This window comes from Pelobates fuscus, chromosome 13, assembly GCF_036172605.1.
Source record: "Pelobates fuscus isolate aPelFus1 chromosome 13, aPelFus1.pri, whole genome shotgun sequence".
In the NCBI taxonomy this organism is placed as follows: domain Eukaryota; kingdom Metazoa; phylum Chordata; class Amphibia; order Anura; family Pelobatidae; genus Pelobates; species Pelobates fuscus.
Genome location: NC_086329.1, coordinates 49766001 through 49790427, shown reverse-complemented (window position 1 = coordinate 49790427; position 24427 = coordinate 49766001). Strand labels below are relative to the sequence as shown.

The 24427-nt window shown below is 44.6% G+C and overlaps 6 non-coding genes and 2 pseudogenes across 6 annotated transcripts; all 8 read left to right on the top strand.

Annotated features, from left to right (window-relative positions):
- Nucleotides 1–4763: 4763 nt before the first annotated feature.
- On the top strand, nucleotides 4764–4939 carry LOC134584153 (U2 spliceosomal RNA; annotated as a pseudogene).
- A 1056-nt stretch (nucleotides 4940–5995) lies between these two features.
- On the top strand, nucleotides 5996–6186 carry LOC134583998 (U2 spliceosomal RNA). Its single transcript, XR_010086357.1, has one exon. It is a non-coding gene; the product is annotated as a U2 spliceosomal RNA (small nuclear RNA).
- Nucleotides 6187–7242: 1056 nt separating this feature from the next.
- On the top strand, nucleotides 7243–7433 carry LOC134583996 (U2 spliceosomal RNA). Its single transcript, XR_010086356.1, has one exon. It is a non-coding gene; the product is annotated as a U2 spliceosomal RNA (small nuclear RNA).
- A 1044-nt stretch (nucleotides 7434–8477) lies between these two features.
- Nucleotides 8478–8668, top strand: LOC134583995 (U2 spliceosomal RNA). Its single transcript, XR_010086355.1, has one exon. It is a non-coding gene; the product is annotated as a U2 spliceosomal RNA (small nuclear RNA).
- Nucleotides 8669–15117: 6449 nt separating this feature from the next.
- LOC134584192 (U2 spliceosomal RNA) lies at nucleotides 15118–15318 on the top strand (annotated as a pseudogene).
- Nucleotides 15319–16354: 1036 nt separating this feature from the next.
- On the top strand, nucleotides 16355–16545 carry LOC134583994 (U2 spliceosomal RNA). Its single transcript, XR_010086354.1, has one exon. It is a non-coding gene; the product is annotated as a U2 spliceosomal RNA (small nuclear RNA).
- Nucleotides 16546–17568: 1023 nt separating this feature from the next.
- Nucleotides 17569–17759, top strand: LOC134583993 (U2 spliceosomal RNA). Its single transcript, XR_010086353.1, has one exon. It is a non-coding gene; the product is annotated as a U2 spliceosomal RNA (small nuclear RNA).
- A 1015-nt stretch (nucleotides 17760–18774) lies between these two features.
- Nucleotides 18775–18965, top strand: LOC134583992 (U2 spliceosomal RNA). The gene has a single exon (XR_010086352.1). It is a non-coding gene; the product is annotated as a U2 spliceosomal RNA (small nuclear RNA).
- The last annotated feature ends 5462 nt before the right edge of the window (nucleotides 18966–24427 follow it).

Genomic DNA, 24427 nt, shown 5'->3' with positions numbered 1-24427 from the left:
CTTCTGGATAGGAAGATGGTCCCTGATTGTCCGCCTGAAACAGGATCCATCCTCTCCTGGGAACCTACAACACCTGCCGCAGTGCTTCTCCCTAGGTAGCTCAGCTGGCATGCTGTTCTATCAAGACCAACCCAGGAACTGCCGGAAATGCAACCAGCTCGGGCACCAGGGGAAGGATTGCAAGGCATCCGCCTGCAAGGTATGTAAGGTGGCAGGTCACGACACCAAGGACTGCCCCAGGAGAACAACCTGCAACCTGTGTGGGGACACCTCACACATGTACAAGGACTGCCCAAAAAGGACAAGGAGCTACGCGGCAGTAGCAAGTAAGGGGCTATCAGCGTCAGGCCCAGCTGAGACCCTCCAAATGAAACGGAAGCCAGGTAAAAAGAAGGGGAAGAAAACCACCCCAACCCCCGCTGTCACACTTTCCCCTCCCAAAAACCCGGCCACCTCTCCTGACCCCTCTTGCCCCCTACCCTTCCTGACTCCCAAGAGCACCCGCCCCCCACCCAGCTCTCTCCCCTCCGAACTTTACCCCTCACCCACTGCAGCAGATCTAACCTTCTCCCTCACTGCTGCAGACCCCCCCCAGGACCCCTTCCCTGCTCTTCTCCCCGCTACAGGTAATCCCCCTGAGGAACAACTGCGAGACCCCGGTCAGAGGAAACGGAAGATCAGCAGTGAAGAAGCAGGACTGGAAGACACAAGCCCACCCAAGGTTCAGCAGAGCAAAAAGGCACAAACAGCAGCCTCCCCCTCCCCTGCAGAGGTAACCGATGCAGAAGCAGACGAGCTCATCCGAGAAGCTCTAGAATGTGGGACATCATTTATCCCAGAGCTGCAGTACACAGAGACCCTCGACAGCCTACAACGCCTCCTTGAGGAGCCGGTTCAGACGGAGACACGCCCACCACCTCCACCACCACCACTGGACATTAAGGACCAAGGAGGAGGAGAAGGAAGTAGCCTCCCCCATCAGGGGGAAGGCGGCGGTAACTGAGCAGTCATGTCTGTGAATAACACTGTCTTTTCTCCCTTACATTGATTATGGCGTCTATTTCTATTCTCACCATTAATGTTAGGAGCATCAAGGATAGGTTACGTAGACATGCTGTGTTAGGATATCTAGCCTCTCAGAAGTGTGATGTGTTTATGTTGCAGGAATGTTCCATCCCTTTCTCTAAGTCCTACCGCCACCTGGCCAGGGACTGGACGCATGGACCATCATTCTGGTCTGGTGGGAACGGGTGCAAGTCAGCAGGTACCGCTGTCCTAATCCGGGGAGGACACTTCACGGTGGACTCTGTCCGGGAGCTTGTCTGTGGTCGACTATTAGTCGTGGATGGCTCCTGGGCAGGGGAACCAGTGAGGTTCATCACCGTGTACTCCTCGCCGGAGAAGAGACAGCGTTTGGAACTACTCCAAACCCTGCGGGCCCAACTCGCAACTACCAGAGCAGTCTTGATGGGAGGTGACTTCAACTGTCCAATAGAGGAAGATGGCCGCAGTTCCCAGACTGCAGCCAAGCTAGATGTAACCTCCAAACTGCTTAGGGAAATGATCACCGAGGCATCCATGAAGGACGCTGTGGGCTCAATGGGTAAGGGCTCTGTTAATTATACATGGAGCCGCCCAGATGGGTCTCAGCGCTCTCGGATAGACTTTGTGTTCACATCCCGAACAGTTAAGCATGAGCACTCTGCCACGATTCCCTGCTTCTTCTCTGATCACAGGGCGGTAAAGCTCGAAGGTACACTGGGAAAGGGTTTCCCCCCTGGCCCGGGTGCCTGGAAGCTAAACTGTACCCTGCTGCAGAGACGGGAAATTGTGGAGGAGCTGCGCACTGCATACCAAGGATGGCAGATAGACAAGAGTCAGTTCCATACCATGGCGGAATGGTGGGAACAGACTAAAGTCAAGCTCCGCAGTTTCTGGCAGGCAAAAGGCAGAGGCCTAGCGGCTGCCAGGAAGCGGTACTTCCAGAGACTGCAACGCAGGTTGCAGTCTCTGCTGGACCTGCAACTCTGTGGATGGGACGTGGGTGAGGAGCTGGAGGAAACCAAGGAGGGTCTGAAAAGACACTTTGAGGAAGAAGCCAGGCAAATCATCTTTCGTTCCAAAGTGGAGAATCTTGAGAAGGGGGAGAAGTGTAACTCTTTCTTCTTTAGGAAACTCCACTCTGGCCACACACCCCTGTCTGAGTTACGTGATGGTAATGGTGATATGCAACAGGGGAAAGAGAAGGTCACGAAGGTAGTAACGGACTACTACAAGGACCTCTACTCCCCTAAGCATATGTGCAGTGATGCCGCCGAGAGATTCCTCTCGGGTATCACGAGGACGGTAGACCCAACAGGGAAAGCCGTGCTAGACGGCCCCCTGACTCTGGGGGAGCTGCACGTTGCGGTCAGATCCTTTAGACCAGGCAAGACCCCGGGCAGTGACGGTCTCCCAGCCGAGTTATACGTAACGCTGTGGGACCTCATTGGACCGGACCTGCTGGCCCTGTATGAGGAGATGGCAGAGACGGGCAGCCTACCACCCACTCTCAGGGAAGGTATGATCACGATTTTGTATAAACAGAAGGGGGAGAGATGCGACCTTAAAAACTGGAGACCCATCTCTCTCCTTAATGTGGATTACAAGATCCTGGCCAAGGTCTTAGCAACCAGACTGAAGGCGGTCATAGGAGGGATCATCGACCCTGACCAGACCTGTGGCATCCCAGGACGCCGGATCTCCGACAGCCTGGCACTCGTCAGAGACACGATCCATTACATCAAGGATCGCCGGGTCCGGGCTGCACTCGTGTGCCTGGACCAGGAGAAAGCCTTTGATCGTGTCTCTCATGAGTTCATGAATAGAGTACTGCGCAGGTTTGGGCTGGGGGAAGTGTTCTGCTCCTATGTAAACCTAATGTACCGTGATATCTGCAGCACTGTGTTGGTGAATGGCTGGAAAACTGAACCCTTCCTAGTCAGGTCAGGGGTCAGGCAAGGCTGCCCTCTCTCACCTCTCCTCTTTGTCTGTTGCATAGAACTCTTCGCCGAGTCCATCAGGCAGAACCGTGAGATCAGAGGGATCACCACACCAGGAACCAGAGGGAAAGAAGTAAAGTGCTCGATCTACATGGACGACGTCACCATCTTCTGCGCCGACCACCATGCAGTGAGAGCACTCAAGTCCACCTGTGATGACTTCAGCAGAGCTTCAGGAGCCAAGATCAACTGCGGGAAGTCAGAGACTATGCTGTTTGGGCAGTGGGATGTACCCTCAGACCCTCTTCCCTTCCCCATCAAATCAGGCCTCATTAAGATCCTAGGGGTCTGGTTTGGGGGAGAGGGTGCTGCCTTGAAAAGCTGGGACGAGAGACTGGCAAAAGTGAACCAGAAGTTCGGATTGTGGATCCTCAGAGACCTTACCATCGAAGGGAAAAAACTAGTGCTGCGGAACGAGATCCTCCCTGTTCTGCAGTACACGGCCCAGGCGTGGCCCCCTCTGATGGCTGTTTGCAGAGCCATCACAAGAGCAGTTTTTCACTTCATCTGGGGATCCAAGATGGACAGAGTGAAGCGCACCGTGATGTACAAAGAACCCCGCAAGGGAGGCAAGGGAATTCCAGATATCCCCACCTGGCTTCGAGCCTTCTTTGTATGCAACGGAGTTCGCAGGACGCTAAGAGACAATGCAAACTGCTCTGCCGGGAACTCCATGTCCCGCTTTTTCCTCCTACCCATCTGGAGAGGGCTGGGCTGGGACAAGTGGGACAGCTCCATCCCTTACAACTGGAACACTCCTTGGTATTACCTTGATGTGAGAAAGTTTGTGAAGGAACACCATCTGGAAGGAGTCAAACCGGAACTGTGGTCCCCCAAGGTGATCTACAAACTAATCAGAGCACAGGACATTACAGAGTCTATTCCAGGGCTGCCAGCCGCCACAACAGAGACTGTATGGGAGAAGGTGGCATCCGGCAGGCTGACCAATAGACACAAAGACATGGCATGGATGGCCATCCAGGGAGGCCTCCCCCTAAGGACATTCATGCATGCGAGGGGGCTGTGCAGATACAGACATTGTCCACAGTGTGTTGTGGAGGAGGAAACTTCTCTACACCTCTTCTGGCAGTGTAAATTTGCACAGGCTTTGCTGAGAGCCCTGGAAAGAGAACTCAGAGACTCAGTTGAGAGACAGCATCTGTCATATCACTCTATCCTGTATGGACTATTTCCCGGAACACACACAGTGGGGGCAATTGAGGACGCATGGCGCCTACTGTGCTGCGTGAAGGATGCCCTATGGTTCGCCAGGAATCGCTTGGTGTTGAGGAGGGAACAAGTCACTATCCGAGACTGCCGCAGGCTGGTCCACAGCCTGCTCAGAGACTATGACACCATAGACAACCTCGGTGAAGAAGAAGAGGACTGAGCCCTAGACCCCTCAGCCCCCCCCCCCCCCCCCCCCTCCGCCCCTTTCTTCTTCCAGAGACTTGACCCCAATCAACAAAACCCCTATTAGATAAAAAGTCGGAAAGCCCCCTCACCTCCCCTCCCCCTTTTATTTATTATTGTTGTTTTGGTGGGAAAGTATGGGTGCTTTTAATGTTTGTATGGTTGGCAGTTGGTACTTGGGCACTAATAAAGGTCTCAGCCCAAAGTGCCCAAAACTGACTGCTAGCAAGATATAAAGTATGTAAGAATGTCTGACACTGCGCTTCGACGCAGATATGTTTTAACTGTAAACTGTTTATTTCGAAATAAAGACTTTTTTGTTAAATCAAAAATCTGTTCTTATCAGTTTAATATCTGATACGTCCCCTATCTGGGGACCATATATTAAATGGATTTTTGGAACAGGGAGATGGAAGAAGAGCTTGCTCTGTCCACTCCACGCATTGACCTGGTATTGCAGTACCTCCAGGACCGGTGCACCTCTCTTATGCTGGTTAAAAAATAGATTTTTTGATTGAACAAAAAATGCAAAAAGCCACTGGACTCTCACTTGGCGAGAACGAAGGCAAACTTGTTCTCCTTCTTCCTTCCTTCCCTGCTTTTTTCTCTGTTCTGTCTAAGTGCGAGCTCTGCCTCCCCCTGTCTGCGGCATGGCATGATGCCTGAATGAAGCCTGGACGGAACGGACCAAAAACATGACATTCCTTGAATTATGGACACTTGTAGCAATGTTTGTTAACTGTTATTGTTTCGTTTGGATTGATCGCTAGTCTGATTGTTATTCTCTATCATGTGCTGTGCACGATGCAATTCTGTTCACCTGATCCCATGTATTTATTTAATCATTGTTATCATGTAAATCTGTGTAATCACTTCATGGAATAAAAGTGTCCAGTACATATCCATTGTGAAGAAGTCAGAGTATGTATTGCTGGCTGGCTGGCTGGCTGGCTGGCTGGCTGGCTGGCTGGCTGGCTGGCTGGCAGCGTGCATTATCAGTGTTGGAAAAGTGGGCGGGATTAATTATGCAAATTTGCTGCAGCCTGCAGCATGCTGGTCTTTGCAATGACAGCACAAACGTTTTGGAGGGAAATCTGAGCAACATCTAGGTTATCAATCAATTAAAAGTTTAATTAATTGCATTATTGAGTGATTGCGAGCAATCAGCAGCAGGTGGTGCTTAATTGCTTGCTCTATCTACCCTACTTGCAGCTGAAGAGGAACAGACAGACCAGGTGATCCAGCAACCTCGTTAGGCACCTTATCAGCGGTAGCAGCTGAGCAGGAGAGACAGAGGTGCAAGGTATGTCTGGAGGGGAGGGGGAGGAATGAATGGACAAGGTTAAGAAGGGGAGCTGGGTTTCAAGGGTTTAGAGGTTGTTTGCTGCTCTGGTGGTGACTTTGTCTCTGTTGCTATTTGTAGCCAGCTTACAGCTAGATGAGGAAAAGGCGGCAGGCAGGCAGCACTGTGGCCAAGGCTCACCGCAAGCTGAACAAGCGCCAGCGAACGGCAGGTGAGTAGCTGGGCGCCCATTCTGGTTATCGCTTCTCGGCCTTTTGGCTAAGATCAAGTGTAGTATCTGTTCTTATCAGTTTAATATCTGATACGTCCCCTATCTGGGGACCATATATTAAATGGATTTTTGGAACAGGGAGATGGAAGAAGAGCTTGCTCTGTCCACTCCACGCATTGACCTGGTATTGCAGTACCTCCAGGACCGGTGCACCTCTCTTATGCTGGTTAAAAAATAGATTTTTTGATTGAACAAAAAATGCAAAAAGCCACTGGACTCTCACTTGGCGAGAACGAAGGCAAACTTGTTCTCCTTCTTCCTTCCTTCCCTGCTTTTTTCTCTGTTCTGTCTAAGTGCGAGCTCTGCCTCCCCCTGTCTGCGGCATGGCATGATGCCTGAATGAAGCCTGGACGGAACGGACCAAAAACATGACATTCCTTGAATTATGGACACTTGTAGCAATGTTTGTTAACTGTTATTGTTTCGTTTGGATTGATCGCTAGTCTGATTGTTATTCTCTATCATGTGCTGTGCACGATGCAATTCTGTTCACCTGATCCCATGTATTTATTTAATCATTGTTATCATGTAAATCTGTGTAATCACTTCATGGAATAAAAGTGTCCAGTACATATCCATTGTGAAGAAGTCAGAGTATGTATTGCTGGCTGGCTGGCTGGCTGGCTGGCTGGCTGGCTGGCTGGCTGGCTGGCTGGCAGCGTGCATTATCAGTGTTGGAAAAGTGGGCGGGATTAATTATGCAAATTTGCTGCAGCCTGCAGCATGCTGGTCTTTGCAATGACAGCACAAACGTTTTGGAGGGAAATCTGAGCAACATCTAGGTTATCAATCAATTAAAAGTTTAATTAATTGCATTATTGAGTGATTGCGAGCAATCAGCAGCAGGTGGTGCTTAATTGCTTGCTCTATCTACCCTACTTGCAGCTGAAGAGGAACAGACAGACCAGGTGATCCAGCAACCTCGTTAGGCACCTTATCAGCGGTAGCAGCTGAGCAGGAGAGACAGAGGTGCAAGGTATGTCTGGAGGGGAGGGGGAGGAATGAATGGACAAGGTTAAGAAGGGGAGCTGGGTTTCAAGGGTTTAGAGGTTGTTTGCTGCTCTGGTGGTGACTTTGTCTCTGTTGCTATTTGTAGCCAGCTTACAGCTAGATGAGGAAAAGGCGGCAGGCAGGCAGCACTGTGGCCAAGGCTCACCGCAAGCTGAACAAGCGCCAGCGAACGGCAGGTGAGTAGCTGGGCGCCCATTCTGGTTATCGCTTCTCGGCCTTTTGGCTAAGATCAAGTGTAGTATCTGTTCTTATCAGTTTAATATCTGATACGTCCCCTATCTGGGGACCATATATTAAATGGATTTTTGGAACAGGGAGATGGAAGAAGAGCTTGCTCTGTCCACTCCACGCATTGACCTGGTATTGCAGTACCTCCAGGACCGGTGCACCTCTCTTATGCTGGTTAAAAAATAGATTTTTTGATTGAACAAAAAATGCAAAAAGCCACTGGACTCTCACTTGGCGAGAACGAAGGCAAACTTGTTCTCCTTCTTCCTTCCTTCCCTGCTTTTTTCTCTGTTCTGTCTAAGTGCGAGCTCTGCCTCCCCCTGTCTGCGGCATGGCATGATGCCTGAATGAAGCCTGGACGGAACGGACCAAAAACATGACATTCCTTGAATTATGGACACTTGTAGCAATGTTTGTTAACTGTTATTGTTTCGTTTGGATTGATCGCTAGTCTGATTGTTATTCTCTATCATGTGCTGTGCACGATGCAATTCTGTTCACCTGATCCCATGTATTTATTTAATCATTGTTATCATGTAAATCTGTGTAATCACTTCATGGAATAAAAGTGTCCAGTACATATCCATTGTGAAGAAGTCAGAGTATGTATTGCTGGCTGGCTGGCTGGCTGGCTGGCTGGCTGGCTGGCTGGCAGCGTGCATTATCAGTGTTGGAAAAGTGGGCGGGATTAATTATGCAAATTTGCTGCAGCCTGCAGCATGCTGGTCTTTGCAATGACAGCACAAACGTTTTGGAGGGAAATCTGAGCAACATCTAGGTTATCAATCAATTAAAAGTTTAATTAATTGCATTATTGAGTGATTGCGAGCAATCAGCAGCAGGTGGTGCTTAATTGCTTGCTCTATCTACCCTACTTGCAGCTGAAGAGGAACAGACAGACCAGGTGATCCAGCAACCTCGTTAGGCACCTTATCAGCGGTAGCAGCTGAGCAGGAGAGACAGAGGTGCAAGGTATGTCTGGAGGGGAGGGGGAGGAATGAATGGACAAGGTTAAGAAGGGGAGCTGGGTTTCAAGGGTTTAGAGGTTGTTTGCTGCTCTGGTGGTGACTTTGTCTCTGTTGCTATTTGTAGCCAGCTTACAGCTAGATGAGGAAAAGGCGGCAGGCAGGCAGCACTGTGGCCAAGGCTCACCGCAAGCTGAACAAGCGCCAGCGAACGGCAGGTGAGTAGCTGGGCGCCCATTCTGGTTATCGCTTCTCGGCCTTTTGGCTAAGATCAAGTGTAGTATCTGTTCTTATCAGTTTAATATCTGATACGTCCCCTATCTGGGGACCATATATTAAATGGATTTTTGGAACAGGGAGATGGAAGAAGAGCTTGCTCTGTCCACTCCACGCATTGACCTGGTATTGCAGTACCTCCAGGACCGGTGCACCTCTCTTATGCTGGTTAAAAAATAGATTTTTTGATTGAACAAAAAATGCAAAAAGCCACTGGACTCTCACTTGGCGAGAACGAAGGCAAACTTGTTCTCCTTCTTCCTTCCTTCCCTGCTTTTTTCTCTGTTCTGTCTAAGTGCGAGCTCTGCCTCCCCCTGTCTGCGGCATGGCATGATGCCTGAATGAAGCCTGGACGGAACGGACCAAAAACATGACATTCCTTGAATTATGGACACTTGTAGCAATGTTTGTTAACTGTTATTGTTTCGTTTGGATTGATCGCTAGTCTGATTGTTATTCTCTATCATGTGCTGTGCACGATGCAATTCTGTTCACCTGATCCCATGTATTTATTTAATCATTGTTATCATGTAAATCTGTGTAATCACTTCATGGAATAAAAGTGTCCAGTACATATCCATTGTGAAGAAGTCAGAGTATGTATTGCTGGCTGGCTGGCTGGCTGGCTGGCTGGCTGGCTGGCTGGCTGGCTGGCAGCGTGCATTATCAGTGTTGGAAAAGTGGGCGGGATTAATTATGCAAATTTGCTGCAGCCTGCAGCATGCTGGTCTTTGCAATGACAGCACAAACGTTTTGGAGGGAAATCTGAGCAACATCTAGGTTATCAATCAATTAAAAGTTTAATTAATTGCATTATTGAGTGATTGCGAGCAATCAGCAGCAGGTGGTGCTTAATTGCTTGCTCTATCTACCCTACTTGCAGCTGAAGAGGAACAGACAGACCAGGTGATCCAGCAACCTCGTTAGGCACCTTATCAGCGGTAGCAGCTGAGCAGGAGAGACAGAGGTGCAAGGTATGTCTGGAGGGGAGGGGGAGGAATGAATGGACAAGGTTAAGAAGGGGAGCTGGGTTTCAAGGGTTTAGAGGTTGTTTGCTGCTCTGGTGGTGACTTTGTCTCTGTTGCTATTTGTAGCCAGCTTACAGCTAGATGAGGAAAAGGCGGCAGGCAGGCAGCACTGTGGCCAAGGCTCACCGCAAGCTGAACAAGCGCCAGCGAACGGCAGGTGAGTAGCTGGGCGCCCATTCTGGTTATCGCTTCTCGGCCTTTTGGCTAAGATCAAGTTCATTCTTGTCTTACCAGAAGGTTCCGGAGGATCGGCAACGCTAGCCCCTCGGCCTTCCGGACTGTGTTCTCCCAGTGGGGACACGGTCTGGATGCTGCTATTGGGGGGCGATCCGCGCTGACTCCGGAAACGGGAGGCGATCTGCGATGGAGGGAGGCGGCCCCTCGATTCCTAAGACCATCAGGGTTTTTGTGGTTGCGGAGAGAAGGAACGAGGTAGGTTTATACGTTGTCCAACGTGAGATCCTGGAGGAGCTGTTGGGAGTGCCGAGGGCTTGGTTGTTCTGCGTACAGGACTTCCAGGCCCGAGGCATATATGACGTTACCTTTACGGAGCAAGTTCACGTGTCAACTGTCATGGAGAGGCTGAATCTGAAGTTGGAAGAGGACATACTGAAAGGTATCAAGTTTATTCCTTTTGTTCCGGTGTCGAGGATACCTATGTGCGTACATATGTACAACCCCTTTGTTACCGATGAGGAGATAAAGACCTTTCTAAGTAGGTACTGTTCACAGGTGTCTAACCCAGTGAAGTTAGTTAACACCTTCGGGGTGTATAATGGTAAAAGAAAATTTTTTGTCGTTTTACGAACAGATCCTTCTGAGACGGGTGGTTTGAAACATCCGCCTCAGAACTTTTCAATTGGAGGGAATCGGGGTTATCTGTTCTACCCTGGTCAACCGAAATTTTGTAGAAACTGCTTTCAGTTTGGACACGTGATGGTGGAATGTGCTAAAGGTATGTGCTGCAGGAATTGCTTTGGGGAGGGACATACTGCGTCAGAATGTGCTGAAAGGCGGAAATGTGATTTATGCGGGTCTGAACGCCATATGGCTAGATTATGCCCGGATTTGACGAAGGGTCCCCCCTGGGCAGAGCCTGCAGACGGGTCACGTCAAACGGAGTCTGCAAGTACAAGTATGAGCGATGGAAAAAAAGTGCAGATTCCGTTTATCCCAACCTTCGGCACACAATTGCGGTCCAGACAGGAGCATGAGGAAAGACACGCAGAAATTATGGCTGCAGACTTGGTTAAAAAGAAAGAGAAGGAAGAAAATAAGGTTGCACTTGTAGGCGAGGCTGTGGAAGCGGTGGAACCGGTTGCAATGGAAGAAGAAATAGCAGGCCCCCTAGATATAGCAGCTGAGGATGAAGAGGGTACTAGTAAAATGGTTCCTGCTTCAAAGAAGCAAAAAAGAAAAGGCAAAGAGCTTCATACTGAAGACTTTCCAAAGCTAATGGTGGTTTCTTCCCCTGAGTTTGGAGATCGGTCTGAGTCTGAAGTTTCTGGGTCATATTCACCGGTTTTTGATTCTCAGGCGGTGTCACGTTTGTTTGACATTACTGGTTTCAATGTAGACCAAGAAGGAAGCTGTGGATCAGATGATGGAACGTGATATGATGAGGTTGTATAACCTCTGATCTATGTTCCAAGTAGCCACCCTCAATGTGAGGAGTATTAAGTCCGCAGTGAGGAGGGCTGTTATTTTTGATTTTTTGAGTAAACTAACTTTTCAGATCATCTGTCTACAAGAATGTGGTTTGACAGATAAACCAATGATTTCCAAATGGGAAAAGGGTCCAAGTTTTTTTTCTTTTGGTGTGGGTAAAAATATTGGTGTGGCGGTGTTATTTAAGGGGTGGGAATATACTATTTTGAAGACACTAGAAATTGTTTCAGGGAGGGTATTAATAGTTAATTTTCTGTATAGAGGTATTGAGTATAGGTTAATAAATGTGTATGCACCAGTTAATAAGAATGAAAGATTGGAGGTTTTTGAGTGTTTGGGGCTGATATTGCCAGGGAGGGAAATCACTTTTTTGTGTGGGGATTTTAATTGTATTATTAGGAAGGAAGATAGGGTAGGTTTGGGGGACGGGTATAAATTAGATAGTACAGGGAAAATGTTAAAAAACCTAATCAAGGATTTTGGGCTTATAGACACGATAGGGGTGGTAGGGGATGATGAAAAATTTACGTTTGTGAGTGATAAAGGTTCAGTAAGATCTCGCATAGACTTTTGTTTCATTTCACAGGGTGTTAGAGTGGAATCTCTACGCACATGGAGTGTTTCTTTTTCAGACCATATGTTGTTGGGATGTAAGGTGAAGTTGGATGAAAAATTAGTTTTTGGCAGAGGGTTTTGGAAATTGAATGTTAGTATGCTGGTGGATGAAAATGTAAGAATGGAATATAGTAGAAAGTATGCAGTATGGAGGAAATGTAAGAAGAACTTTAAGAATTTGATTGAATGGTGGGAATGGGTGAAAAGAGAAACAAAATATTTTTTTCAAAATAAAGGTCGTAAGATAGCAAGGCAAGAAAGTGAGTGTTTGGATAAATTTCGAAGAAGGATAGACTATTTGTGTAAATTGAGAGAAGGTGGATGGGAGGTGGATGATGAATTGAAGGAGGCAAGAGAAAATAGAGGAAAATGTTTGGAAGCTTTAGGTAGAAAGATTGTTTTTGCAGCTAAGTTGAAAGTAATGGAAAATGATGAGAAATGCACGAGATTCTTTTTTAAAAAAGCGTATGAATGTAGAAAAGGGATGGATGGAGTTTTGAATGAGGAAGGTGAATTAGTTCAAAGTAAGGAGAAAATGTTGGATGAAGTAAGAAAGTTTTATAAGCATTTATATGGGGAAAAAAAGCGAAATGTTAGTTCAGAAGAGGAAGTGTTGACTGGTATTGAGAATAGATTGAGTGAAGATGATGCGAGGTGGTTAGAAAGAGACGTGAATAAGAAGGAGGTAATTGATACTATTTCTCAGTTTAAATGTAATAAAACTCCAGGGAGTGATGGTTTATCTGTTGAATTTTATCGGATGTTTTGGGAGGTAATTGAGGAAGATTTTGTTGAAGTATGTAAGTTGGTTTTATGTCATGGTATGTTGTCTGAATCTATGAGAAAGGGAGTAATTGTGTTAATTTATAAAAAGGGTGAAAGGAGCGACTTGAGAAATTGGAGGCCGATAACACTGTTAAATGTTGATTACAAAATCATAGCGAAGGTGATTGCTAATAGAATGAAAGAAGTGATTGTAAGTATGGTGGGAGAGGAGCAAGTGTGTGCTGTGCCTGGTAGACAGATTGCAGAGAGTTTGATTGTTCTGAGAGATGTATTGTGGTTTTGTAAGGAGAGGAAAATTGAAGTGGCGATTGCAACAATAGACTTTGAAAAAGCGTATGATAGAGTTGCGCATGAGTTTATGTTTGAGATTTTAGATAGAATGGGTTTGCCGACGAAAGTGATAAATTGGATTAAATGTTTATATGAGGGGATTGAGAGTGTGGTGCAAGTAAATGGGTGGATGACAAAAAGCTTTAGTGTGCATTCAGGAGTGAGACAAGGTTGCCCCTTGTCGCCGGTGCTATTTATTTGCGTGATTGAACCTTTATTACGTAGTATTATGAATGACAAAGTGGTGAGGGGTGTTGAAGTTCCAGGGAGTAATGCGAGGAGTTTGAAAGTGATCGGCTACATGGATGACGTAACTGTAATATGTAGAACGCAAGCTGGTTTACGGAGAGTGAAATTGTTAGTGGAAGTGTTTTGTATGACTAGTGGTTTTAGAGTAAATTGGGATAAATGTGCCTGTAAAGCTTTTGGGAGATGGAGTGAGTTAGAGTTATGTGGATGGCCAGTGGTTGAGAATGAGATTGAAGTGTTGGGAGTTAAATACGATGAAGAATTAAAAGGGAAAGAGAGTTGGAATAGAGTAGTTTGTCGTGTGAATCAGAAGATTGGCTTGTGGAATGATAGAGTGTTATCGTTTGAGGGCAAGGTATTAATTATTAAAGCAATCCTGTTACCTATTATGTTATATTTAAATTTTGTTTTTCCTATTAATGATAAAAGTTTAAGAAAGTTAATTAGAATAATTTTTTTGTTTTTCTGGGGGAGTAGAATGGAAAGATTGGAAAGAGTGAAAGTGGTAAAACAACGCAAAAATGGGGGTATGAATGTTCCGGATGTGAGTAGATTTTTATTAATTCATTATGTTCGAATGTGTATCAGAATCAGTAAAAAAGACAATGTGATTGCATGTATGTTGAAGTATGCTGCTGGAATGAGTTTGAGAAAGTATGGTTTGTGTATGGTGGAACAGACTAAACCATTGTGTTTAATTTTACCCTGGTTTTATAAGAGGATTGAAGTTTGTATGTGTAAGTATGGTTTGCAGAATGTTTCCAGTGAGGAATGGTGTGACAAGAAAAAGGTTTTTAAAATTTTAGATGAGAAGGAAACTGTAATTGGTATTGATGGTTTGAATGAAAATCAGAGTATAAGAGTGTGGAAGAGGATAAATGAGATAGAAATAGCTAATAGACAGAGGGATATAGCGTGGATGGCAGTGCATAATTGTTTGGCAACGAGAGAGGTACAGTATGGAAGAAGGTTAGCGAGGTCTGAAATGTGTCCGAGGGAAGGTTGTGGAGGGAGAGAAAATGTTGTACATGTTTTTTGGAATTGTGTGTTTGTTAGAGAATTGATGGGAAAATTATTGAAGATGGTAGTAGGATTGACTGGTATTTCTGTTTTTTCTTATGAAGTTCTAATGTTTGGTGAGGGTAAGATTGAGGGAGTGAAGGAGAGAATTTTGTGGATGTTAATGGCTTGTATAAAAGAGACAGTGTGGGATGTGAGGAATTTAATTGTTTTCAAAAAAGAATGTTTAACAAGGGATGCGTGTGTACGAATGATTAAAGGTAAAATGTATTTATATTACTTGAGAGATGTGAGAAAGTTTGGTGAAATGGATGCTGAAGGTATTTGGAAAACCAAAAAATGGAAAAAATGGTGTGCGTAGAGAGGAAGCAGGTGGCGGGTTTGTGTGATTTAATAGGAAGGTAAAAAAGTTGTACATGAAATGGAGGGGGGTGGGTGTTTATTGACAAAGTTATGTATATATTTATGTGTTAATTAGATATTGAAGTAAATATGTATAAGTATTGAAAAAAAAAAAAAAAAAAAAAAAAAAAAAAAAAAAATATAGGGGTTTATTATGTAAATATTGATGATTTGTGATTGAATTAATCTGTACCATTTGATTTTTATGTAGGCTAAAAATGGAAGAACGGAGGTGGGTATAGGTAATGTTGGGTGGTGGGGTGTGTGGGTTTATCAATGTACTATGATATTTATTTGAATGCTAAATATATGGGGTAAGTAGGAAGGTAAGAATCCTTTGTTTTAATGTGTTTGCAGTGGGGGTTTTTTCGATGGGTGGGTGGTTTGCTGTGATTTGAGGGTGGTGGGAATTGTTTATTTGTGATTTATGTGATGTTTATTTCTTATTATTATTTTATTGCAAAGATCATGATGATGTTATTGAGAGGTTCCTTGAATTTCAACTGGAGGAAAAGCTCTGTGACTGAGTGGTTAAAAAAAAAAAAAAAAAAAAAAAAAATCTGTTCTTATCAGTTTAATATCTGATACGTCCCCTATCTGGGGACCATATATTAAATGGATTTTTGGAACAGGGAGATGGAAGAAGAGCTTGCTCTGTCCACTCCACGCATTGACCTGGTATTGCAGTACCTCCAGGACCGGTGCACCTCTCTTATGCTGGTTAAAAAATAGATTTTTTGATTGAACAAAAAATGCAAAAAGCCACTGGACTCTCACTTGGCGAGAACGAAGGCAAACTTGTTCTCCTTCTTCCTTCCTTCCCTGCTTTTTTCTCTGTTCTGTCTAAGTGCGAGCTCTGCCTCCCCCTGTCTGCGGCATGGCATGATGCCTGAATGAAGCCTGGACGGAACGGACCAAAAACATGACATTCCTTGAATTATGGACACTTGTAGCAATGTTTGTTAACTGTTATTGTTTCGTTTGGATTGATCGCTAGTCTGATTGTTATTCTCTATCATGTGCTGTGCACGATGCAATTCTGTTCACCTGATCCCATGTATTTATTTAATCATTGTTATCATGTAAATCTGTGTAATCACTTCATGGAATAAAAGTGTCCAGTACATATCCATTGTGAAGAAGTCAGAGTATGTATTGCTGGCTGGCTGGCTGGCTGGCTGGCTGGCTGGCAGCGTGCATTATCAGTGTTGGAAAAGTGGGCGGGATTAATTATGCAAATTTGCTGCAGCCTGCAGCATGCTGGTCTTTGCAATGACAGCACAAACGTTTTGGAGGGAAATCTGAGCAACATCTAGGTTATCAATCAATTAAAAGTTTAATTAATTGCATTATTGAGTGATTGCGAGCAATCAGCAGCAGGTGGTGCTTAATTGCTTGCTCTATCTACCCTACTTGCAGCTGAAGAGGAACAGACAGACCAGGTGATCCAGCAACCTCGTTAGGCACCTTATCAGCGGTAGCAGCTGAGCAGGAGAGACAGAGGTGCAAGGTATGTCTGGAGGGGAGGGGGAGGAATGAATGGACAAGGTTAAGAAGGGGAGCTGGGTTTCAAGGGTTTAGAGGTTGTTTGCTGCTCTGGTGGTGACTTTGTCTCTGTTGCTATTTGTAGCCAGCTTACAGCTAGATGAGGAAAAGGCGGCAGGCAGGCAGCACTGTGGCCAAGGCTCACCGCAAGCTGAACAAGCGCCAGCGAACGGCAGGTGAGTAGCTGGGCGCCCATTCTGGTTATCGCTTCTCGGCCTTTTGGCTAAGATCAAGTGTAGTATCTGTTCTTATCAGTTTAATATCTGATACGTCCCCTATCTGGGGACCATATATTAAATGGATTTTTGGAACAGGGAGATGGAAGAAGAGCTTGCTCTGTCCACTCCACGCATTGACCTGGTATTGCAGTACCTCCAGGACCGGTGCACCTCTCTTATGCTGGTTAAAAAATAGATTTTTTGATTGAACAAAAAATGCAAAAAGCCACTGGACTCTCACTTGGCGAGAACGAAGGCAAACTTGTTCTCCTTCTTCCTTCCTTCCCTGCTTTTTTCTCTGTTCTGTCTAAGTGCGAGCTCTGCCTCCCCCTGTCTGCGGCATGGCATGCCTGAATGAAGCCTGGACGGAACGGACCAAAAACATGACATTCCTTGAATTATGGACACTTGTAGCAATGTTTGTTAACTGTTATTGTTTCGTTTGGATTGATCGCTAGTCTGATTGTTATTCTCTATCATGTGCTGTGCACGATGCAATTCTTTTCACCTGATCCCATGTATTTATTTAATCATTGTTATCATGTAAATCTGTGTAATCACTTCATGGAATAAAAGTGTCCAGTACATATCCATTGTGAAGAAGTCAGAGTATGTATTGCTGGCTGGCTGGCTGGCTGGCTGGCTGGCTGGCTGGCTGGCTGGCAGCGTGCATTATCAGTGTTGGAAAAGTGGGCGGGATTAATTATGCAAATTTGCTGCAGCCTGCAGCATGCTGGTCTTTGCAATGACAGCACAAACGTTTTGGAGGGAAATCTGAGCAACATCTAGGTTATCAATCAATTAAAAGTTTAATTAATTGCATTATTGAGTGATTGCGAGCAATCAGCAGCAGGTGGTGCTTAATTGCTTGCTCTATCTACCCTACTTGCAGCTGAAGAGGACCCGACCAGGTGATCCAGCAACCTCGTTAGGCACCTTATCAGCGGTAGCAGCTGAGCAGGAGAGACAGAGGTGCAAGGTATGTCTGGAGGGGAGGGGGAGGAATGGACAAGGTTAAGAAGGGGAGCTGGGTTTCAAGGGTTTAGAGGTTGTTTGCTGCTCTGGTGACTTTGTCTCTGTTGCTATTTGTAGCCTGCTTACACCTAGATGAGGAAAAGGCGGCACTGTGCCCAAGGCTCACCGCAAGCTGAACAAGCGCCAGCGAACGGCAGGTGAGTAGCTGGGCGCCCATTCTGGTTATCGCTTCTCGGCCTTTTGGCTAAGATCAAGTGTAGTATCTGTTCTTATCAGTTTAATATCTGATACGTCCCCTATCTGGGGACCATATATTAAATGGATTTTTGGAACAGGGAGATGGAAGAAGAGCTTGCTCTGTCCACTCCACGCATTGACCTGGTATTGCAGTACCTCCAGGACCGGTGCACCTCTCTTATGCTGGTTAAAAAATAGATTTTTTGATTGAACAAAAAATGCAAAAAGCCACTGGACTCTCACTTGGCGAGAACGAAGGCAAACTTGTTCTCCTTCTTCCTTCCTTCCCTGCTTTTTTCTCTGTTCTGTCTAAGTGCGAGCTCTGCCTCCCCCTGTCTGCGGCATGGCATGCCTGAATGAAGCCTGGACGGAACGGACCAAAAACATGACATTCCTTGAATTATGGACACTTGTAGCAATGTTTGTTAACTGTTATTGTTTCGTTTGGATTGATCGCTAGTCTGATTGTTATTCTCTATCATGTGCTGTGCACGATGCAATTCTTTTCACCTGATCCCATGTATTTATTTAATCATTGTTATCATGTAAATCTGTGTAATCACTTCATGGAATAAAAGTGTCCAGTACATATCCATTGTGAAGAAGTCAGAGTATGTATTGCTGGCTGGCTGGCTGGCTGGCTGGCTGGCTGGCTGGCAGCGTGCATTATCAGTGTTGGAAAAGTGGGCGGGATTAATTATGCAAATTTGCTGCAGCCTGCAGCATGCTGGTCTTTGCAATGACAGCACAAACGTTTTGGAGGGAAATCTGAGCAACATCTAGGTTATCAATCAATTAAAAGTTTAATTAATTGCATTATTGAGTGATTGCGAGCAATCAGCAGCAGGTGGTGCTTAATTGCTTGCTCTATCTACCCTACTTGCAGCTGAAGAGGACCCGACCAGGTGATCCAGCAACCTCGTTAGGCACCTTATCAGCGGTAGCAGCTGAGCAGGAGAGACAGAGGTGCAAGGTATGTCTGGAGGGGAGGGGGAGGAATGGACAAGGTTAAGAAGGGGAGCTGGGTTTCAAGGGTTTAGAGGTTGTTTGCTGCTCTGGTGACTTTGTCTCTGTTGCTATTTGTAGCCTGCTTACACCTAGATGAGGAAAAGGCGGCACTGTGCCCAAGGCTCACCGCAAGCTGAACAAGCGCCAGCGAACGGCAGGTGAGTAGCTGGGCGCCCATTCTGGTTATCGCTTCTCGGCCTTTTGGCTAAGATCAAGTGTAGTATCTGTTCTTATCAGTTTAATATCTGATACGTCCCCTATCTGGGGACCATATATTAAATGGATTTTTGGAACAGGGAGATGGAAGAAGAGCTTGCTCTGTCCACTCCACGCATTGACCTGGTATTGCAGTACCTCCAGGACCGGTGCACCTCTCTTATGCTGGTTAAAAAATAGATTTTTTGATTGAACAAAAAATGCAAAAAGCCACTGGACTCTCACTTGGCGAGAACGAAGGCAAACTTGTTCTCCTTCTTCCTTCCTTCCCTGCTTTTTTCTCTGTTCTGTCTAAGTGCGAGCTCTGCCTCCCCCTGTCTGCGGCATGGCATGCCTGAATGAAGCCTGGACGGAACGGACCAAAAACATGACATTCCTTGAATTATGGACACTTGTAGCAATGTTTGTTAACTGTTATTGTTTCGTTTGGATTGATCGCTAGTCTGATTGTTATTCTCTATCATGTGCTGTGCACGATGCAATTCTTTTCACCTGATCCCATGTATTTATTTAATCATTGTTATCATGTAAATCTGTGTAATCACTTCATGGAATAAAAGTGTCCAGTACATATCCATTGTGAAGAAGTCAGAGTATGTATTGCTGGCTGGCTGGCTGGCTGGCTGGCAGCGTGCATTATCAGTGTTGGAAAAGTGGGCGGGATTAATTATGCAAATTTGCTGCAGCCTGCAGCATGCTGGTCTTTGCAATGACAGCACAAACGTTTTGGAGGGAAATCTGAGCAACATCTAGGTTATCAATCAATTAAAAGTTTAATTAATTGCATTATTGAGTGATTGCGAGCAATCAGCAGCAGGTGGTGCTTAATTGCTTGCTCTATCTACCCTACTTGCAGCTGAAGAGGACCCGACCAGGTGATCCAGCAACCTCGTTAGGCACCTTATCAGCGGTAGCAGCTGAGCAGGAGAGACAGAGGTGCAAGGTATGTCTGGAGGGGAGGGGGAGGAATGGACAAGGTTAAGAAGGGGAGCTGGGTTTCAAGGGTTTAGAGGTTGTTTGCTGCTCTGGTGACTTTGTCTCTGTTGCTATTTGTAGCCTGCTTACACCTAGATGAGGAAAAGGCGGCACTGTGCCCAAGGCTCACCGCAAGCTGAACAAGCGCCAGCGAACGGCAGGTGAGTAGCTGGGCGCCCATTCTGGTTATCGCTTCTCGGCCTTTTGGCTAAGATCAAGTGTAACAGCTGGTCTGGTCAGAAGGTTCCGGTGCCTGGTGACGCTAGTCCCTCTGCCTTCCGGCTGTGTCTTCCTTGGAGGACGCAGTCCGGCTGCTGCTATTGGGGGGCGACCTGAGCCGGGTACTGGAAACGAGGAGTGATCCCAGGATGGAGCGTGGTGCGCCAGCCTATCCGAAGAGCATTCGAGTTGTGGTGTCTGAGGAGAGGAGGAGAGCTGTGTCATTATTCACCGTGCAAAAAGAAGTACTGGAGCAGTTGCTGAAAGTGCCCCGTGATTGGCTTTTTTGTGTCCAGGATTTTCCTGCCAGGGGGATATATGACGTCACCTTCGTGGAACAGGACCAGGTAAATACAGTAATGGGAAGAAAGCAGCAGAAAGAATCTGAGCCTATTCTTCAAGGTATGACTTTTATCCCTTATGTGCCTGTGTCTAAAATCCCGTTGGTGGTGCATATGTATAATCCCTTCGTCTCTGACGAAGAAATTATGGCCTTTCTAAGTAGGTATTGTTCTAATGTATCGAAGCCATTGAAACTGCTAAATATGTATGGGGTTTATAATGGCAAAAGAAAGTTTTTTGTTACTCTGAGATCGGATCCAATGGAGTTCAGCGGGCTGAAACATCCGCCCCAGAATTTTTCTATTGGTGGCAATAGAGGATATTTATTTTATCCAGGGCAGCCAATGTTTTGCCGTAACTGTTTTCAGTTCGGACATTTGGCAGACACGTGTGATAAGGGGATGTGTTGCCGAAACTGTTTTGGCGAGGGTCACACTGCAGCTGAGTGTGACGAACGGAGGAAGTGTGACCTTTGTGGGTCGGAAAGACACATGGCTAGAACATGTCCTAACTTACAGCGTGAGGAAACTGGAGGTGAAGCTACAGTGGGGCTGGATGGAGCTGAGGTGGCAGAAAAGCCTGGAATAAGGAGACTGATGGGAAAGGTAAGAATTCCCTTTATACCTACGTTTGGTACAAAAATAAAAACACAAGAAGAGATTGAGAGGGAGCATGCCAGAATAATGGCGGAAGATCAGCAGAAAAAAGCAGCACAGCAGGTGGAGGAAGAAGAAGGAGTAGCTGCTGAAGAAGGAGTTATTATGGAAGTGGAAGAAACCCCTTCGACTTTGGTAGTTTCTGATGAGGAAGAGGTGAAAGCTGGCCCTTTAAAAAAAAGGAGGAAAAGTAGGAAGCTTTCTAAAGAACTTTCAAAAGGTTTGAAAGAGCTTGAGGGGGTTTCAGGGGCAGAGACGTCTGGTGGCGCAGCCTCTGGAACTATGGTTAAGATTCCTGGGATGCAGTCCACGGACAGAAGTGAGGAGTCTGATGAAGGCACGTGAAATGATGAGGAAACTCTGATCAATGATTTCTATAGGCTCACTTAATGTGAGAAGTATAAAAAGTGTAACAAGGAGAGCTATGGTTTTTGATTTGTTGAAGACCATAACATGTACTCTGTTTTGTTTACAGGAAATTGGTTTAAGTTTCAAACCGCAGGAGGCTAAGTGGAATATCGGACCTGCTTTTTTTTCATTTGGTGGTGGGAAGAATGAAGGGGTTGCAATTGTATTTAGAGGGTGGGATGTTGAAATAATTGATGTCTTGGAAGTGGTTTCGGGGAGGTTGTTGATTATAAGATTTTTGCATAGGGGCACGAGGTATAGGGTTATAAATATGTATGCACCTGTAAATAGGAGGGAAAGAATGGATGTTTTAGAGTGTTTGGAAATGTATTTACCGGGAAGGGATTTAAGTTTTTTGGTGGGAGATTTTAATTGTATAATAAGGAGGGAGGATAGGGTGGGCCAAGGGGTAGAGTATGAATTAGATGCAACGGGGAGAAAATTAAATAAAATGATTAAAGAATTTGGGTATACGGATATGGTGACGGCAGCAAAAGATAAGGAGGTGTATTCATTTTTTAGTGATAAAGGAAACGTGAAATCACGGATCGATTTTTGTTTTGTTTCACAGGGTGTTATAGCAGATAATCTTACTATGCACAGGGTATGTTTTACAGACCATGTGATGTTAGAATGTACGGTAAGAATGGATGAAAAATTGGAATTTGGAAAAGGAGTATGGAAGATGAATGTAAGTATGTTGATGGATGAAGTTGTTAAAGAAGATTATTTTTTAATGTATAAAAGGTGGAGAGAATGTAAAAATGATTTTATTAGAGTAATTGATTGGTGGGAGTGGATAAAGATTAAAACAAAAGAATATTTTATTAAAAGAGGTTGGGCTAAAGCTAAAAAAGAGAGAGAATGTTTTGATGGGTGGAGAAAGAGAATAGATTATTTGTGTAAATTGCGTGATTTAGGATGGGATGTTAAAGAAGAGTTGGAAATGGCGAGGGATGAAAAGAAGAAGTGTTTGGAAGAAAGAGGTCGGAAGATTGTGTTTGCTGCAAGAATGGATGTGTTGGAGAAAGATGAAAAGTGTACAAGATATTTTTTTAGAAAGGCGTATGAATGTAGAAAAAGTATAGAAGGGATTGTAAGTGAAGATGGGGTCTTAATGAATGATAAAGAGCAAATGTTGAAAGAAATTGAAACTTTTTATGGGAAATTGTATGCTGAGCGTGAAAGGGATAGGTGTTTAGAGAATGAATTATTGGAAAAAATTGAAAAGGGTGTAAAAAGAGAAGATGTGGATGGATTAATAAGAGAGATTGGGAAAAAAGAAGTGAGTGATACAATGATGAATTTGAAATTAAATAAAACACCGGGCTGTGATGGATTACCAGTGGAATTTTATAGGATGTGTTGGGAAGTGATTGGGGATGATTTTGTAGAAGTATGTAAGTATGTTTTGAGTATGGGTGAATTGTCTGAATCTATGAAAAAAGGTGTGATTGTGTTAATTTTTAAAAAAGGTGATAAGAATGATATAAAAAATTGGAGACCAATTACCCTGTTAAATGTAGATTATAAGATTTTAGCAAAGTTAATTGCGAATAGAATGAAAGGGGTGATTGAAGATATGATTGGTGAAGAGCAAATATGTGCAGTACCTGGGAGACAGATTGCAGAAAGCTTGATTGGGTTGAGAGATGTTTTATTTGATTGTATGGAGAGAAAACAAGAAGTAGCGGTTGCTACGATTGATTTTGAAAAGGCATATGATAGAGTAGCGCATGATTTTATGTTTAAGGTATTAGAAAGAATGGGTGTGCCTAGTAAATTATTGGAATGGATTAAGTGTATGTATAAAGATATTGAGAGTGTAGTTCAAGTGAATGGGTGGATGACTGATGCCTTTCAAGTAATGTCTGGAGTTAGACAGGGGTGCCCTCTGTCCCCTGTACTTTTTATATGTGTGATTGAACCGCTACTTCAGAGTATAAGGAATGATAAAATGGTGAGAGGAGTGGAGATCCCAGGTAGTGGTGCGAGGAGTTTGAAAGTAATTGGCTATATGGATGATGTGACTGTGATTTGTAAAACACAAGCAGGGTTGAGGCGGGTTAAATTATTGGTTGAGATTTTTTGTATGGCAAGTGGTTTTAAAGTAAATTGGAGTAAATGTGCATGTAAATCGTTTGGTAGATGGAGAGAGTTGGAATTGTGTGGATGGCCAGTGGTTGAGAATGAAATTGAAGTGTTAGGGGTGAAGTTTGATGATGGTTTAAAAGGGAAAGAAAGTTGGAAGAAAGTAGTAAATCGAGTGAATCAGAAGATTGGATTTTGGAATGAGAGAGTTTTATCATTTGAAGGTAAGGTTTTAATTATAAAGGCAGTGTTAATCCCAATAATATTGTATTTAAATTATGTGTTTCCTGTAGATAATAAGAGTTTGAGAAAGTTAGTCAGAATAATGTTTTTATTTTTTTGGGGGAGTAGGATGGAAAGTTTGAATAGAAAGAAAGTGATGAAGATGAGAGAGAATGGTGGTATGGGTGTTCCAGATTTAGAACAGTTTTTATTAATACAGTATGTAAGAGTGTGTATGAAATTAAGTTTAAAAGATAGTATGATTGCATGTATGTTGAAATACGAGGCTGGAATGGTATTAAGAAGATATGGATTGTATGTTTTGGATAGAAAAAAACCTGTTTGTTTAAATGCACCGTGGTTTTATGAAAAGATTGAAGTATGTATAAAGAAATATGAGTTGGAGAATGTGTCAAAAGATGAATGGTGTGAGAAGAAGAAAGTTTTTAATATTATAAAAAATAGAGAAGAAATGTTGGGGATTGATGGGTTGACAATTGGACAAAGTAAAGATGTATGGAAGAGATTGAATGGAAGAGAAATTCTAAATAGACAGAGAGATGTTGCATGGATGAGTATACATAATGTTTTGAAAACGCGAGAATTTCAGTATGGAAGAAGGCTGGTAAGATCTGATGTGTGTCCGAGGGATGGATGTGGTGGAAGAGAAAATATTGTGCATATGTTGTGGAACTGTGATTTTGTTCGG